We start from the raw sequence: 15664 nt of genomic DNA, 5'->3' as shown, positions 1-15664 counted from the left end.
ATACTTATAGACACTTGGTTTTTGACAAAGAAGCCAAAAACACACAGTGGAAAAAAGAAAACATCTTCAATAAATGGTACTGGTCTAAGTGGCAGCGTGTATGTAGAAGAATGGAAATAGATCCATATTGATCACCTTGCACAAACCTCAAGTCCAAGTGCGTCAAGGACCTCAATGTGAAACCAGATACATGGAACCTAATAGAAGAGAAAGTGGGAACGGGCTTCGGACTTACTGGCACAGGGGGGAATTTCCTTAACAGAACACCGATGGCTCAGGCTCTAAGATCAACAATTGATAAATGGGACCTCTTGAAACTGGAAAGCTTCTGTAAGGCAAAGGGTACCATCAACAGCATTTTGTCTAAGCTCTGTCCCAGTTACCAGCCAGATGTGATTGACTCACTGTAAAAGGGACTGATCTCCCCCCTCCTCTCTTGCTCTCACTCTTTCCTTCTTGCTCCTACTCTCTCCCCATTCCCTTCCCCCTTCTGTCTCCACATGCTCAAGGCCGCCCTCTATTTATCTATTCCTCTACTCTCTCTCTCTCTCTCTCTCTCTCTCTGTCTCTCTGTCTCTCTCTCTCTGTCTCTCTCTCTGTCTCTCTCTCTCTGTCTCTCTCTCTGTCTTTCTCTCTCTCTCTTTGTCTCTCTCTCTCTCTCTCTCTCTCTCTCTCTCTCTCTCTCTCTCTCTCTGCCTTTCTCTGCCTCTATTACCCTCTCAACTCCCCTCCGTGCTCTGAATAAACTGTATTCTATACTATACCCTTGTGTGGCTGATCCTTCAGGGGGAAGAGACACCTCAGCGTGGGCACTTCCCTTCCCCCACACTTCACCGCACCTCCACCAAAACATCTTCCCTCCTTTCTGTATTGTTTTGTAAACACATCAAATAGGACAAATCGGCAACCTACAGGTTGGGAAAAAAAATCTTCACTAACCCTACATCTAGTAGAGGGCTACTATTCAAAATATATAAAGAGCTTAAGAAGTTAAACTCCAAGGAACTAAATAACCCAATTAAAAAATAGGGTACAGAGCTAAACAGAGAATTCTCAAAAGAGGAATCTTTCATGGCCAGGAATCACTTAAAGAAGTGTTCAACATCCTTAGTTATCAGGGAAATGCAAACCAGTACGACCCTGAATTCCCATCTCATACCAATCAGAGTGACTAAAATCAAAAACTCAAGTGACAGCAGATGCTGGCAAGGATGGAGAGAAAGAGGTACACTCCTCCATTGCTGGTGGGACTGCAAACTGGTACAACCACTCCAGAAATCAATCTGGCAGTTCCTTAGTCCTACCTGAGGACCCAGCTATACTTCTCCTGGGTATATGCCCAAAAGATGCTCCAACATATAACAAAGACACGTGCTCCACTATGTTCATAGCAGCCTTATTTATAATAGCCAGAAGCTGGAAAGAACCCAGATGCCCTTCAACAGAGGAATGGATACAGAAAATGTGGTACATCTACACAATGGAATATTACTCAGCTATCAAAAACAATGACTTTATGAAATTCGAAGGCAAATGGTTGGAACTGGAAAATATCATCCTGAGTGAGGTAACCCAGACCCAAAAAGACACACAAAGTATGTACTCACTGATAAGCAGATATTAGCCAAAAAGGACAGAATACTCAGGATACAACCAAGAGATCACAAGAAGGAAGGCTTCAGTGAGGAGTCTTCAATCACACTTAGAAGGGGGAAGAAAATCACAGGAGGCAGAAGGAGGGAGGGACCTGAGTGGGAGAGGGGAGGTAGAGGAGGAAAGAGAACAAGATTAGATATGGTGGTGTTGTGGTTTGTATAAGCTTGGCCCAGGGAGTGGCACCTATTGGGAGGTGTGGTCTTGTTGGAGTAGGTGTGTCACTGTGGGTGTGGGCTTTAAGACCCTTCATCCTAGGTGCCTGGAAGTCAGTGTTCTGTTAGCAGCCTTCAGATGAAGATTAGAACTCTCAGCTCTGCCTGTACCATGCCTGCCTGGATGCTGCCCTGCTCCCGCCATGATGATAATGGACTAAACCTCTGAACCTGTAAACCAGCCCCAATTAAATGTTGTCCTTATAAGAGTTGCATTGCTTATGGTGTCTGTTCACAGCAGTAAAACCCTAAACAGAGGAAGATGGGAGAGAATGAATAGAAATATGCAGCCTCAGGGCGTGGGAGGTAGGGTGACCTAGAAAGTCCCAGAGACCTGGGATGTGAGAGACTCTCAGGAATCAATGGGGTGATCTTAGCCAAAATGTCCAACAATGGGGAGAGGGAACTCAGAGTCCACCTCCAGTAGATAAACAGGGTCTCAAGTGGAGGGGTGGGGTTACTAACCCACAGTCAAAATTTCTGACCCAGAATTGTTCCTGTCTAAAAGAAATACAGGGACAAAAATGGAGAAGAGACTGAAGGAAAGGTTACACAGTGACCAGCCCAACTTGGGATCTATCTCATAAGGGGTGAGGACACCAGACCTGACACTTTTACTGATGCCATGTTGTGCTTGCAGACAGGAGCCTAGCCTGGCTGTCCTCTGAGAGGCTCTACCAGCAACTGACAGAGACAGATACAGATAGTTATACTCAACCATTGGACTAAAGTCTGGGAACCCTACAGGGGAAGAGTTGAAGGGGCTGAAGGGGAGGTTGACCCCATAGGAAGACCAGCAGTCTCAACTAATCCTGACCCATGGGAGTTCCCAAAGACTGAACCACCAACCAGGCAGTATACATGGGCTGGTCCAAGGCCCCTGGCATATACACATCAGAGGACCGCCTGGTCTGGCCTCAGTGGGAGAAAATGTACCTAACTCTTGAGAGACTTGAGGCCCCAGGGAAGGGGTTGCTTGGGGGGAGGAGAGGAGGAGCACACTCTCGGAGGCAAGGGGGAGGGGGATGGGATGAGGAACTGTGGGAAGGGGAGTAATGGCTGGAATGTAAATAAATAAAATATTAATAAAAACAAATTGAAAGGAGGAAGTTTCAGAGGTTTTGATCAATGGTCATATTGTTCTTTGGGGCTATGAGTAGGTGGATGAGCATGATGGGGGAAAGAGGGTGGGGGAGAGAAAGTGTGGTGAGGGAGAGGGAGAGGGAGAGGGAGAGGGAGAGGGAGATGGAGAGGGAGAGGGAGAGGGAGAGGGAGAGGGAGATGGAGAGGGAGAGGGAGAGGGAGAGGGAGAGGGAGATGGAGAGGGAGAGGGAGAGGGAGAGGGAGAGGGAGATGGAACACTCCTTAAGGCCATGCTACCATGATCTAACTTCTTCCCACTGGGCCCCACTTCACAAAGCCTCTCCCAGTACTCAATGACAACATGAACTCTTGGGGAACATTCGAGGGCCAAACCATGATGCATGCATGCCATTACTAGGAAAACAGAACCAACCAAACACACGCACACAAAACCTCAGAACAAAGCATGTTTGTGAAAATGTAGAGAAAAGTAAAGCTTGCACATTATTGATGGGATGAAAGATTACCACAACCCTTACAGAAAACAGCATCTTGACACATTTAAAACCCAAATCACCATATGATATTGCTTCTGAACACACAGTCAAAGGAACTGAAACTAGTTTGTCAAGGAGACCCCTGCATTTCCCGTGTTCACTGTAGCAATATCCGCTGTAATGAATACTCAGAATCAGCCTAAATGCCCATCAGTAGAGTCTCTCTCTCTCTCTCTCTCTCTCTCTCTCTCTCTCTCTCTCTCTCACACACACACACACACACACACACACACACACACACACACGACAGAGAGAGAGGGGGAAGGGGGAGGACAGTGAAGGGAGGGGGAGGAAGAGTGGAAGCGGGAGGGGAAGGAGAAGGAGAAGGAGAAGGAGAAGGAGAAGGAGAAGGAGAAGGAGAAGGAGAAGGAGAAGGAGAGGGAGGAGAATGGAATCCTTTTATATGCTACAGCACAGATAAGCCAGGAGTCTGAGTTCCCAAATCATGCTAAGTGAAGTGCCAAGCACAAAGGGACCAATACTTCAGAATCTCACTCATACATTGAATCCACAACAAGTTTTCTCTCACAAAGTGGAGTTGAACAAATGGTGGCTATTGTGGTTGGAGAGATGAGTAGATATTGGCCCAAGACTCCATAATTCCAGTGGGAGCAAGAATAAATTTCAGGATTTATGCCACCCAGAAAAGTTATGTTATTAACGAAACACTATATTCTTAAAAACAGAGAGCAGGGGTTTTGTGCTCTCACCTCAGCATGGTAACAATGTAAGTTAACGCATTTGATGATTTGCTAGATTTAACCATTTGCAGCCTCATGCATCATATACAATGTTTCAGCCAGTGATGGGGCAAATACATAGTGGCGTCCCATTAAGTCATATTGCCTTGTACTATCATAGTAGCCTTAGTTTGTGTAAATTCCTCTGTGTTTGCACAGTGATATCAACTAATGACACATTCTTTCCAATGTGTTCCCATCATTAAGCAACACAGGACTATACTTCCAAACATCATGTCAGGCACAGTAAAGATGTGATGTTATTTGTCAATTAAAAATTTAAAGTATAGGACCACGAATATGGCTCACTGGGTCACTTGTCACTGAAGCCTGGCAACACGACTTCATTGCCAGACCCAGCATAAAAGTGCATGGAGAGAAGCAATTCCTTTGACCTACAAAGGTTCATCCCTGCATGCTGCCCCTCACGTTCACACATGATAAAAGATACAATACAGTGCAATAAAATTAAATAACTTGCTAGTGCTTCCAAATCTCTTCACCTTGTAGATTAAAAAAACAAATAAAACAAAAGCTTATCTTAGCATAGAGCAATGCCAATGACATGATTCTATATCATTTTAAGAAGTGTATGCCAATTTCCCAGGGTTGTCCCAACAGCTTTCTACAAACTGGAGAGCCTAAGTGGACAGAGGTGAGTTCTGAAGGCTGAAAGGCCACAGTCAAGATGTCAGCAGGCAATGCCCCTTCCAGATGCTGTTCGGGAATCCTTTCCGTTGTCCTCTCTTTGGCAGCTCTCAGGACCCCTGATATGTTTTGGCTTGTGGCTACATCGAGCCACTTCTGTTTCTGTGTTTACATGGCTCTGTCCTTAATCTCTGTGGGTTTGCTTCTCCATATATGGACACCGGGCTTTGGAGTGAGTTCGCCATAATTTAGTAATGATGTGATTTTACGTTGATCGCATTTGCAGAGACCCACTTTCAAAGGAGGTTGCTCTCCCAGGTTCCAGAGTCAGAGATTAGTGAACATTATACAATTCAAGTACAGTCTGCCCTCCAGTCCCCCAAATCCACCTCCTTTCTAATACCACGGCAATTCATGCCACCTCGATATCCTTAATGTATTTCATTTCCAATTGTTTTAGGTATTTATTTTATTTTATGTGTGTGAGTGTTTTGCCAGCACAAATGTCTGTGGACCCCATGTGTGCCTGGTGTCCAGAGAAGTGAGAAGAAGGTGTTGGATCTGGGAACTGGAGTTGCAGGTGGTTGTGGGCCAGCATGCCAGTGCCGGGAACCAAACCTTTCTTAACCATTGCACCATCTCTCCAGCCCCATTCATGTGTTTCAAATGCTTACTCCAGTCACCACCAATTCAAAGTCTGTAATCTCATCAATTCAAAAAGCACCAGCCCTCACTATCTGAGGCATTTAGACTAGGGGTGAGGAAAACTTACTCTTGGAGAAAAGGTATCATCTGCTTTCCAAACTCAGATGAAATAAGGAGACATCCTTGGACTGAGAAAAAATATGGTATCATTTGTCCCAAACAAGTTCAAAGCTCAGCAGGACCAAGGGCCACTATGCTTCAGGCTAGATGATCTGATGGCTCTGTGCTCTGGCCTCTGGCCTTCAGAGGCTTTTATGGTCTCTGGGTCTGCAGGGATCCCAGCAGTTCTTCTGTTACCTTTGAAGTTGTCAGGGCTGTCACAACAAACACTGAAAGCCAGATGTCTTAAAACAACAGAAACCCATTTCATAAGAGCCACAGGACTCTTGAGATCCAGGTATTGGTGTAGGACCTCTATCCTCCTCTGTGGAGGACTGTTCTACTCTTCTGTTCTCTCATGGTCTTCGCTCTGTGTGTCTGTGTTCCTCTCTTCCTCTAAGAACAGTGACCATATTGGATTAGGGATTTTACCGTACTTGCATTAAAGGTCCTCACTCTAAGTCTGAGATATCTGAATGGATTTTGAGAGGAGACAAAGTAACTTCAGCAAGAACCATTCTTCACTTGCCCCAACATCGGCAAGACACGTTGGCAGCTACAGAGAATCTCGAAAGCCCCGTAGCTTTGTCTGTCTTGTGTCTGCTCCTTTCAGGGCAGGCCAGTGGATGGCTGATGTCATAGTCTTAAAATCGTGCTGATGTATTATGCAGTTCATGGGGCCCAAGCCACCAGCCAAGCTGCGTCCAGGACATGCCATCTGCGTTTCTGCTGTGTGCTGGAGAGGATGCTCAAATCTCTTGCTCAGAGCCACACGCCCAGCCTCTTTTGTTAAACTGCATCTGTGCCGTTCTCTCACTTTCTCATGTCTTTACTATCTCATATTTGCTGAGAGCTCTCAAAATCACCAAGTTGCTTAATGGTTTCTTGTTCTGTTTATATCTTTCCTCTCACTTCTCACTATAAACAGCAAATGGAAATCAGGCCACACTTCCCATGCCTCGTTTGGAAATATCCTCTGCTAATAGTGAAGCTTATCATTTACCAGTTCCGCTTTCTCTCCAGCAGTAGAGCATTCTTCAGGTGTGCGATACCTTGTAGCAAGTGTGGCTTTTTCTCCAGGGTTCAGTAACACCTGGCCTTTCTTTCTTAGCCCTCCCCAGAAGCACACAGTATTTCTGTGAATGTTTGAGTCAGGATAAAATGTAACAGAGATAACTAAGAGGACACATTTATCTTCAGTTCCGATTCCTTCTTTTTGTGCCCGTAGTAGACTCTCTTTAATGTTCGTTGTTAGGTCTCACAGAAACTCAGGACAAATGGCTGAAGTGCCTATTTAACACATCAAAGTGGACACTGGCCACCAGGCTCTCAGCATCGTGGGTATATGTGGAGGATCCTGGCTCCTCTCAGAGTTAGATCAGAACTGTCCATGGACAGCCAGCTTCTGAAACCAGCAATGACGGCGTCCTTAGGCGACAACGACCCTCCTGCATCCATTGCCATGGTAACCATAGCATCCCCGCAGCCCCTCCCCCCACCCCTGCATGCATCACCTGCGTTACCTGCGTCACCTGCCCGCATCACCTGTGTTAGTTACCTGCGTCCCCTGTGTTACCTATGCCACTGCCCGGATAAAAGGCACTGACCCTGACCCATAGCCCCCTCTCTCTCTTCCTCACTTCTTCCCTTTATCCCTCCTTCAGAGGCACCTCTGTCAATAAAGGCCTCTTCGGTGAGATCTGTACTGGCTTGGTGTGATCTGTCTAGGAATGTGCTGCTTCATCTAACTCTCCACGCTTCTCACCTCGACCTTCTACCCTAAACCTTTCCAGGTCCTGAGCTTTGGTTCCCTCCCTTCAGCTTCTTTTTCCTATATAACCCAGCCATTGTGGCTATACACTCTTGGTGTTCCTGGCTTCTGGTCCCCTCTCTCTTCTCCTCTTCCCTCTTTTCACTTTCTCTCTCATTTCCCCCACTCCCAACCCCACTCCTCTGATGGCCTGGTCTTTCTGCTAGCCATATTCAGTCTGGACTCTTCCGGATGCCTCTGGCTGTGCTCTACCTTATATCTCCAATAAAAACTTTCTCTTCAACCATACACATGTGCGGTCATATCCTCATTTTCACTCATCAGTATTTCTCTCAACAATCCTTCATGGCTATCTAAGCATTCTTTATGTTTCAAAATTCTTCCAACTACTGAAATTACCCCAGAACTTCTTTAATCTCCATTGAGACTTATTTTGGGGGTACTTATTGTGTTTTGAATGATAATGGCTCCTACAGTCATGTTTGAATAAGTGGACCCTAGTATTGGATGGAACTGTCTGAGAAGGATTAAGAGGTGTGGCCTTGGAGGAGGTGTGTCTCTGTGGGTTGGCTTTGGAGTTTCAAAGTACTTTGCCCTTCCTATTTTGCTTTCTGCTTTCTGTTTTTGGAAGGGGATATAGCTCTCAGCTGGTGCTCCAGTGTCATGCCTACCTACTGCTACATTCCTTACCATGGTGGTGGTGGGCTCGGATCCCTCAGGAACGGCAAGCCTTTAGCAATTTCTTCCAGCTCTAAGTTGCCATGGCCATGATATTTATCACAACAGCAGAGAAGTAACTGAGGCAGCTCCCTATTCTCAATGCACAAGCCATTTTAGTTTGGAAGGATGCATAACGTATTACCATAAATTTGCCTGGCTTCAAAACTTAAGAACTGACTTTTATTTTGTTACAAACTCAAGAGGCTAAATGTGAAAGACTCAAAGCTGTGCTGTTCCCAAAGCTTACGTGGAATGTCTCTCCATACCCTCCCGCCTGGTGGCTCCCGGTGGTTTTTACACTCTTGGTTTTGCAGCTGTGACAATTCTGCCTTCTTGTAGCCTTTTCTGTCTGGGTCTCTTCTAAATCTCTAAGTCATTTTAATTTAAAAGTATTTTTATTTATGTGTCTGAGTGCTTGTCTAAGTGAGTGTGAGCCACATTTGTTTAGCACCCGTGGAGGCCAGAGGAGGATGGTAGGTCCCCTGGAGCTCAGGGTATAGGTCATTGTCAGCTGCCTGACTTGTGTCCTGGAAGAGCCCTGACCCCTGGAAGAGCAAGAAGTGCTTTGAACTTCTGAGCCAAGTCTCTCACCTCATCCTCATATTTTTTTTTTTAAGGCAACCAGCCATTGAATGTAGGGTTCACTCTTACCTAGTAAAACCTGATCTTAGCTCGACAGCGTCCACGAAATTCTGTTCTGATGTCGGGTCACAGTCACAGGCCCTGGGAACTGAGGTTGAACACATGTTTTGAGGTTAAAGTTTATCCGACCACACGATGGGCTGCAAATCTGACTCAGCTAAAGATTCAGATACTGCTCTTCCAAAGTCGCTTTTCTTGTGATACATTTGATGAGAAGCTCCTGGAGGAAGAGAAATCAGTTTTGGTTCACAGTTTGAAGGTGGGGGGAGAGGGCATGTGACAGGAAGATGAGGTGGCTGGTCACATTGTGTCTGTAGAAGTTGAGGACTTCTGGCTGGCTCTTCGCTTTATGTCACCCTGAGTTCATTCAAGGAGGAGGGGGGAGTCTTTCCTACTCAGTTCCACTTTTCTGGAGACACGCCCATAGCCAGCCACACCCACAATGCGTTCCCATGGTGATTCTAAATCTAGCCAAACCGACAACGAAGGCCAACCATCATATATAAACACATAAGCTACTATGCAGAGCAGCAGATCTTTAGAATATTAAAGTTCACCTTGTTTTCTTACAGCGTTCCAAGGAGGGAGGGTAATACGGCTGCAGTCCAAAAGCTGGGAAAACATTATCAGTTACAGTTTGCTTCAGCGTTAGTGAAATTCCAAATGATATTTGTACTTGCAGTTAGACTCGGGTCTCTACTTTTGGGTCAGTTTGAGCCTTGTTTTTAACACATTTCCGCATAAATTTGGACGGGTCTGAGAGTTGACTGGGATGTCCATTTAGCTGCTTGCGAAGGCTCATTCTAAGTGAACAGGAAGCTAAGCAGACAAGATCGGGGCGTAAGGTCGTTGCTAGGGGAATGGGCTTGTTTAATTCTCTTAGATGTGACCCCGCCCCAATCCTCAGAGGACTGGCTCACAGCATCCTTGAAGGAAGGATGCTTCATTTAAACAGGGCGGGCCATTTTAATGGAATCTCTTGAGAACTCCCAGACATGTGGGACCCAGTGTCAACAGACCCAGGAGTGAGTATAACAGAGAAACAGCAAGCCTCTGTGCTCAGATGGATTCAGAGCTCACAGAGCCTTTTTGGCATTGAAGCTGTGCCCTAAGCCTTTAGCAAGGTCCAGCTTGGGTAAGAGGACGTGACGTCGATGCTTGTGGTGATTGGCAGTGGCAGGACTCAGTGGAGACATGTTCTGGGGAGGCTGGCAGGGGGCAGTAATGACAGCAGTGTCCCTTGGAACGGGTGGTGTCTGAAGAACCCAGTGGGGCTTGTCAGGTGGTGGTGATTCCTGGTCATAGGTGGCGATGCTACGGGCATGAGTGGTACCAATCTCATGTAAGCAGGTGATGTCTGTCCCCAGAGGAGTTACAGCAAGAAATGATGGAGCAGGACTTGTTATGGGGTGGGCACACGAGACACCTCGGAGGGGGTTCAAAAATAGTGACTGGGTATAACTTTGTGGTGGGGGGGGCAAAAGGTGAGAGTTACAGAAAGAGAAAGACACAAAACTTAACACATTTCCCCCTTGGGGAATACCTTAAGGCTGTTCTCAAAGTCCACAGTGAGTCTTGATATTTTGCACATGCGTGTGAACAGGTTTTTCTAAGAGTTCTGTTCTTTTTTCTGTTGTTTCACCCGAGCTCTTCTATTACAGTGGCAAGAAACCTTCTTTTCCGTCTAAAAGTTTTGGTGGCATTTGGCCCGAAACGTGCTCTGCCAATCCACTGCCAGCTTGTAAGACAATTCTGCCCATTCTAGAAGCTTGCACGAAGGCACGTATTCTAACACCTTGATTTAGAACCTGGTTAAATCTAAACTTAAGGGTATTTGGGGTTGAAATGTAGTAGTACCTGCCGTTTTCTTGTCTTTCAATCCTGATGGCTACCCTCTAAGGACATCAAAGAGGCCTTTGAAAGTGACCAGAAACAAGATTTGATGGCTAAATTACACACAGGTCCCCCGAGGACATGTTCCTAGCCCCCACTCTATCTGGAAGAAGTTTAGCAGGAAACGATGAATCACGATTGATTTCACGTCTTGCTTCTGATGCTCCTGAGTTCCGTGACCTTAGAGGCAAGTCACTCAACCTCTCTGTGCTCAGACACTGTCACCTGGCCAGTGTGGATGATGACGACTTCCATCAGTTAGGGTCACCGAGAGGGGAAGGGATGATATTCCCACCATGTTTTGCCTAAGATGTTACCGTAATAAATAACGAGAACGATGATGTCCACCAACCAAGAGGCCAAACACTGCTGGAGACTGTCGCAGAGGTAATAGGATATAGTACGCCTACTCTTTTCTCATGAACTGCTGGTGCACTCTATGAGGAATGCTGGTTTGGGGCAGACTGGGATGAAATGCCTCCAAGCCCCATGGCTTCAGCTGCTCACACAATCCCCATGTTGGCTGTGCTGGCAGCAGGAGTTACAGTTTCCCTTTTGCTCAGACTTTATGGGGAAGACTTGGGTATCTAGCTCCATTTACCAACTCACCCAGCATTTCGAGCTTTTGTTCAAGGGAGATGCAGCTGGATTCCGTTGTGTCTCTGTGCGTTTGACTAGCAGGGTGTGTTACACACATGGAGACAGGACATTAGAGTCCAGCCTTCCCATGGGTGAGGTCATTTTGCTGTTATTAGCCAAAGCTTCCCTCCTCCAAGTCCGTCTGGTGTTTTCTTAGCTGCACTGTTAGTTCCCACAGCATGCTGTCCTTGACCAAGGAAAGGTGCTGTAGCAGGAACTGGCTCCAGTCAGCGTGGGTTCTTAGTTCTGAGAGAGCTAGCTTATGTAGAGATATTCTGCTGGTTTAATGTGCATGGTGACCACAGCTGAGTTAGGTCTCCGGCAAATGTCAGGGAATTCAGCTAAGGGCTTGGTGGCATCTATACTGGCATTAGATGGCTACTGGGAAGGAGACCAAATGCCTGGTTGGCACAATGCCTGTGCTGGGTACTCTAGTGTTTTCCAGAAATTTATTTTCATTTTCATTCCCTAAGGGGCCTTTTGAACATTTTCCCTAAATACCCTCCAACTCTTGCCCTATGACATTTAAGTACCTCATACATCTCAGCTTTATTTTAAAATGCCTGACAACCTCCTTGTCTACATATTTAATATGTTTCATGCTTAAAAATCCTACACAATTTAGGCTGACAACATGGCTGAGAGGCTGAAGGCTCTTCCTTTGCAAGTTGGGGAACCTGGAAACTTCCTTGAACTCAGCTCAGGTGGAGGTAGATGGAGGGGACAGTTGGCACAAAATTGTCCTCCACAATCCACTCATACCATTGCGCATGTATACACACACATGTGCACATGCACATACACATGCATGCACACACATGTGCACACACAAGTGCACACGCACACACACGACCATGTGTGATATATATATATATATATACACACACACACACACACACATGCATGCACACAAAGGTGCCCACATAAGTGTACATGCACACACACGACCATGTATATATATATATATGTATATATATGTATATATATATACACATACATGCATGCACACACATGTGCACATACATGCTCACACATGCTCACACACATGGAGGATGACTGGCATCCAGCACTGGCCTTTGCATCAGGAGGACAAGAAGGAGCTCATAGGACTCAGGATCTAAAAGATGTAATCTTTCTGAAGTTAACAGCTGCCATCAACTCTCATAGTCTGTCATGGAGAAATCAGTCTGAGGCCGCCACATAGTTTTCCTGTTTTAAAGAGAAGTCAGAATCTACAAGTTCATCTGTTAGACAAGGACAGATCCTCTGTGGGCTGGAGAAGACAGACCTAAGAGCTGGGTTTGGGTCACCATACACTGAATTTTGACCTCCATTCGAGGTTCTCTTCCCTGATCCAGATCTAACCCATGTGTGTCACCTGCTTTTCTCATTTGTGAGACAGGATGCCTGACAAAAGGCACTTGAAGGAAGGAAGGTTCATCTGGGCTGATAGTTGAATGTAGGCTGTCATGACCGGGGAGGTCATGCCAGAGGACTGTAAGGCAGGGTTAGGAACTGGACCCAGGGCTTCACATACACTAAGCCACAGCTTCTTAAATCAAATGTGAGGGTCCCTGAACTTTTGGAGCTGTACGAGGTTTCTGAATGGGGAGGACTAAACATTAGTTCCAAATCAAACATGTAATGAAGGTGGTACATCATCCAGCTTGCTTCACCTTAGCCTTGGCTCTGGAACACGAGAGAAGGTGAGTTCACCCTGCATGCTCTCACCACACACAGCATCAAGAACAAAACCTCAGCTCGGTCTCCAAGCTCAGGTGGTTTTGGACAGCAGAATTTTACCTGTACATGTAGGGCTTCCTGCTCTGGCTTAATTAAGAATAAATAAATAAATAAAAATAAAAATAAAAAAATCTAAGTTTTCCTGCCTTTATTCCTCAGTATGCGAGGGGTCGTTGCTGCTACAGTTGCTGACTTGAGTTTCATTAAAAAATAAAAATCTCATTTAATTAGTGTATAAATTATCTTTAGCACATGGTAAAATATCTGTGTTAGAAATTACTTTCTCTTATGATTTAATATTAAATGTTCGACTAATACAGCCATTTTACTTTTTGCACAGTTTGTGTGTATGTTTGTAGGTTTGTGAGCATACATCCATCTGGTCAACCTCACGTCTTGATCCCCAGGAGCCACCTACCTTGTGTTGAAAGACAAAGCCTCTCACTGAGATCTGGGGCTCACCAGTTTAGGCTAGACTGGCTGGCCATCAAACCCCAGGGATCTTCCTGTCTCTGCCTGGCGCTTTATGTGGGGGAATGAATTCAGGTCTTAATGATTATTGGCAAATACTTTGCTGAATGATCCATCTCCCTATTTCTGAATACCTGTTGTATATACCTGGGGCAGGTAAAATTATCTCATGTTGAAAGCAGCCCTGAGGAAGTTCAAATCCCTGTTAGGGCTCTTCAACACAGCACACCTGCCAATACACTATTTCTATTAAAGAGTTAGGGATACCTGGCACAGAGTAGGGCTACACCCATACCTGTCCTGCACTTGATAGGTTGACTCAGAAGAAGCAGGTCACCCATTGCCCCCTTGGTGTCCCACCGCAGGCTGTGTCCTGTGTCATAGCAGAATGTCATTTTTCCTTTCCCCTGGTTTCCCCCATTCTGTCCTATATCGTGGTCATAGGTATAGGGGACCTCTCTGCCATACTAGGTGTTTTCAAACAGATATTGTTTCTTACAGAATTCTGACTCCCTGCATTGGCAAACACCTAAACCTATCAATTTCTTCTTCCCCTACATGATTCCTTCCTGGAGTCACCAAGACTCTCACACTTCCAGCCAGGTGAGACAGGGAACACAGAGGCCAGGACAATGTTCAGGAACAACCAGGCGCCTTGTGTAGTGACTTTTTCTACCTACTTAGGCCCAATCATGAACTTTTAAAAATATTTTATAACATTAACCGATGAAACTTTTAACACAAAGTCATAACTTCTGGTATAATGTGTTAAATATCACCAAAATTTTAAAAATGATCTGAAATCATAAAAGGGCAAAGAACGCCCAATTCCCCTGCCTCCCGACTTAGGTAAACATACTCACTTTCTCATGTGCCATGTTTGCAAGCAGCCACAAGAGGGGGTTGTGAGACTCTGTCAGCCCTGAGGAATGAGTGCGACGACTGTTGCGTTCTTTCACCAGAGTGAGTTGGAGAAGCCGCACCCTGAACCGAGGGAATGCAGTGCATTAATCACACCTTCTCCAGCTAAGGGTGAGCAGGGTCTGAACTCTCCACACTCACAGAGAATACGGCGGCCTTCCGCTCTTCACTCTCCAGCAAGCCTAATCTTGACTGGAAAATTCATTTACAAAGAGTTTGAAGGACGTGTTGTCCCAGTTCCTCTGTTACTATTTTCTGCTTGCATTGAGCCAAAATCACAGGGAAGATCTACTGTCCTTGGAACCTTAGAGTTCCCCATTCTGAACTTTGACTTGGCATTCCTCAATCCAGAAACTTGTGTGTGTGTGTGTGTGTGTGTGTGTGTGTGTGTGTGTGTGTGTGTGACAAGGCAGGGTGTTTTTAGTGAAGCCTCCTTAGTCCAGGTTGCATCACATGCAGACCGCACCTAGAACCAAATGAAGATACACTTCACACACCACCACCGTCACCACGATGCTCCCTCAGACCCATGGGTGTCATTCATGGCTGTAGGTATGTTGTTCCATGCTGCTCCACGGACCCCTGAGGTGGCCTGGGTTTGCTCTGATGGAGGCTCCGGTCATCATTTCTCCGAAGCATCCGAATCTTGAAAGCCTCTCTCTCTTTCTCTCTCTCTCTCTCTCTCTCTCTCTCTCTCTCTCTCTCTCTCTCTCTCTCATTGGGTATTTTTAATTTACATTTCAAATGTTATCCCCTTTCCCAGTTTCCCCTCTGGAATCCCCCTATCCCATCCTCTCTCCCCCTGCTTCTATGAGGATGCTCCCCCCCCCACTCCCTCCCTCCTGCCTCCCGGCCTCCCCATCTCACACCCCCCCCCCGCCCCACCCCCCCACCTCCGGCCCGCATTAGTTTACTGGTATTTAAAACTACAGCTCTGCCTTCTGTTTCTGTGATTGGCTCAAGCCATCAGCCTCTTTAAAAACCACATCAGGAATGAACAGGAAGCAGGGCCAGGGAGGCAGTACTTTGTGGTCGCTTCCTGGGTCACGAGGCTTTGTGCTGTGAGGTTTGCACGCGCTGGTAAAGGGCTGCGGCAGGTGTGTCTGGGTTTTGGGCCCTCATCTACCCTCTCTGCTCTTGGTATTGAGTTGAATCCAGGCTGTT

The sequence above is a fragment of the Rattus norvegicus genome, chromosome 14 (assembly GCF_036323735.1).
Source record: "Rattus norvegicus strain BN/NHsdMcwi chromosome 14, GRCr8, whole genome shotgun sequence".
Classification (NCBI taxonomy): Eukaryota; Metazoa; Chordata; class Mammalia; order Rodentia; family Muridae; genus Rattus; species Rattus norvegicus.
Note: the sequence above shows the minus strand (reverse complement) of the source record.